At 39.2% G+C, this 3,302-nt stretch overlaps 1 protein-coding gene across 4 annotated transcripts in view; it reads left to right on the forward strand.

Moving 5' to 3' along the window:
• The window catches only part of MRAP2 (melanocortin 2 receptor accessory protein 2), a 73,027-nt gene that overhangs the window by 19,401 nt on the left and 50,324 nt on the right, over positions 1-3,302 (forward strand). The window lies entirely within an intron of this gene.

The following is a 3,302-nucleotide window of genomic DNA, read 5'->3' on the forward strand; positions in this document are numbered from 1 at the left end:
ATTATTTATATTATTTTAAGACAGTGTCTTGCTGTGTTGCTCAAGCTGGAGTGCAGCAACATGATCTCGGCTCACTGCAATCTCTGCCTCCCAGGTTTAAGTAATTCTTGCGCCTCAGCCTCTCAAGTAGCTGGGAAGCATCCACCACCATGCGCAGCTAATATTTTTTTTTTAATAAACACAAAAAATACAAACTTTATTTCTCACAATAAGTTCAATAATGTTGAAGACACTTTTGTAAGTGGTGATACTAGACATTTAGTCTATCCTTAAAGAACTGAGCATCCTGGAATGTAACCATGTCAAAGCAGTCTTTTCTACATTGTCAACTAAAGAAAAATGGGTTCCCTTTAAATATTTATTATTATTATTATTATTTTTGTTTTATTTTTAAAAGACGAGGTTTCACCATGTTGGTCAGGCTGGTCTTGAACTCCCAACCTCAGGTGCTCCGCCCGCCTTGGCCTCCAAAGTGCTTGGATTACAGCCATGAGCCCACGCCCAGCCCCCTTTAAATATATTTTGTTTAATTTATTTATTTTTATTTTTATTTACTTTTATTGCATTTTTGGTTTGGGGGTACATGTGAAGAACATGCAAGATTGTGGCATAGGTACACACGTGGCAGTGTGATTTGCTGCCTTCCTCCCCTTCACCTATATTTAGCATTTCTCCCCATGCTATCTCTCCCCAACTCCCCACCCCCCATTGTCCCTCCCCTGTTTCCCCTCAACAGACCCCAGTGTGTAGTGCTTCCCTCCCTGTGTCCATGTGTTCTCATTTTTCAACACCTGCCTATGAGTGAGAACATGCGGTGTTTGATTGGCAGCTCTTGTGTCAGTTTGCTGAGAATGATGGTTTCCAGGTTCACCCATGTCCCTAAAAAGGACACGAACTCATCGTTTTTGATGGCTGCATAATATTCCATGGTGTATATGTGCCACATTATCCCTGTCCAGTCTATCATCGATGGGCATTTGAGTTGGTTCCAGGTCTTTGCTATTGTAAACTGTGCTGCAATGAACATTTGTGTGCACATGTCCATATAGTAGAACGGTTTATATTCCTTTGGATATATACCCAGTAACGGGATTGCTGGGTCAAATGGAATTTCTGTTGCTAGATACATTGATGGTATCTCAATGTAGTTTTGATTTGCATTTCTCTAATGACCAGTGATGATGAGCATTTTTTCATATGTTTGTTGGCCTCATGTATGTCTTCTTTTGTAAAGTATCTGTTCATATCCTTTGCCCACTTTTGAATGGGCTTGTTTTTTTCTTGTAAATCTATTTTAGTTCTTTGTAAATTCTAGATATCAGCCCTTTATCAGATGGGTAAACTGCAAAAATTTTTTCCCATTCTGTTGGTTGCTGATTCACTCTAATGACTGTTTCTTTTGCCATGCAGAAGCTGTGGAGTTTGATTAGGTCCCATTTGTCTATTTTGGCTTTTGTTGCCAATGCTTTTGGTGTTTTGGTCATGAAATCCTTGCCTACACCTATGTCCTGAATGGTTTTCCCTAAATTTTCTTCTAGGATTTTTATGGTGTTAGGTCTTATGTTTAAGTCTTTAATCCATCTGGAGTTAATTTTAGTGTCAGGGAGGGGTCCAGTTTCTGCTTTTTGCACATGACTAGCCAGCTGTGTTAGCCAACACCATTTATTAAACAGGGAATCCTTTCCCCGTTGCTTTTTTTTCTGTCAGGTTTGTCAAAGATCAGATGGTTGTAGATATGTTGTGTTGCCTCCAAGGCCTCTGTTCTGTTCCATTGGTCTATAACTCTGTTTTGGTACCAGTACCATGCTGTTTTGATTACTGTAGCCTTGTCTGTAGTCTGGTAGTGTGATGCCTCCTGCTTTGTTCTTTTTTCTTAGAATTGACTTGGCTATGTGGGCTGTCTTTTGGTTTCATATGAAGTTTAAGGTGTTTTTTTCCAGTTCTGTGAAGAAGGTCATTGGTAGCTTGATGGGGATAGTGTTTAATATGTCAATTACTTTGGGCAGTATGGCCATTTTCACGATATTGATTCTTCCCAACCATGAACATGGAATGTTTCTCCATCTGTTTGTGTCCTCTCTTATTTTGTTGAGCAGTGGCTTGTAGTTCTCCTTGAAGAGGTCCTTTACATTCCTTGTTAGCTGTGTTCCTACGTTTTTTATTCTCTTTGTAGTAATTGTTAATGGCAGTTCATTCTTCATTTGGCTCTCTTTAAGTCTGTTATTGGTGTATAGGCATGCTTGTGATTTTTGCACATTGATTTTGTATCCTGAGACTTTGCTGAAGTTGCTTATCAGTTTCAGGAGACTTTCGGCTGAGACAATGGGGTCTTCTAGATATACAATCATGTCATCTGCAAAGAGAGAGAATTTGACTTCCACCTCCTGTTTAAATACCCTTTATTTCTTTTTCTTGCCTGATTGCTCTGGCTAGAACTTCCAGTACTATATTTAATAGGAGTGGTGAGAGAGGGCATCCTTGTCTACTGCCAGATATCAAAGGTAATGCTTCTAGTTTTTGCCCATGCAGTATGATATTGGCTGTTGGTTTATCATAAATACCTTTTATTATTTTGAGATACATTCCGTCAATACCTAGTTTATTGAGGGTTTTTAGCATAAAGGGCTGTTGAATTTTGTCAAAGGCCTTCTCTGCATCAATTGAGATAATCATGTCGTTTTTGTCTTTGGTTCTGATAATGTGGTGAATTATGTTTATGGACTTGTGTATGTTGAACCAGCCTTGCATCCTTGGATGAATCCTACTTGATCATGGTTGATAACCTTTTTGATTTGCTGTTGCAATCGGCTTGTCAGTATTTTATTGAAGATTTTTGCATCTATGTTCATCATGGATATTGGCCTGAAGTTTTCTTTTCTTGTTCAGTCTCTGCCCGGTCTTGGTATCAGGATGATGTTTGTCTCATAAAATGATTTGGGAAGGATTCCCTCTTTTTGGATTGTTTGGAATAGTTTCAGAAGGAATGGTACCAGCTCCTCCTTGTATGTCTGGTAGCATTCGGCTGTGAACCCGTCTGGACCTGGGCTTTTTTTGGGTAGTAGGTTCTTAATTGCTGTGTCAACTTCAGATCTTGTTATTGGTCTATTCAGGGTTTCGACTTCTTCCTGGTTTAGGCTTGGGAGGAGGCAAATGTCCAGGAATTTATCCATTTCTTCCAGGTTTACTAGTTTATGTGCGTAGAGTTGTTTGTAATAGTCTCTCACGATGGTTTGAATTTCTGTGGAATCTGTGGTGATATCCCTTTATCATCTTTTATTGCATCAATTTGGTTATTCTCTCTT

The sequence above is a fragment of the Cebus imitator genome, unplaced genomic scaffold (genome assembly GCF_001604975.1).
Source record: "Cebus imitator isolate Cc_AM_T3 unplaced genomic scaffold, Cebus_imitator-1.0 Scaffold418, whole genome shotgun sequence".
Taxonomy (NCBI): domain Eukaryota; kingdom Metazoa; phylum Chordata; class Mammalia; order Primates; family Cebidae; genus Cebus; species Cebus imitator.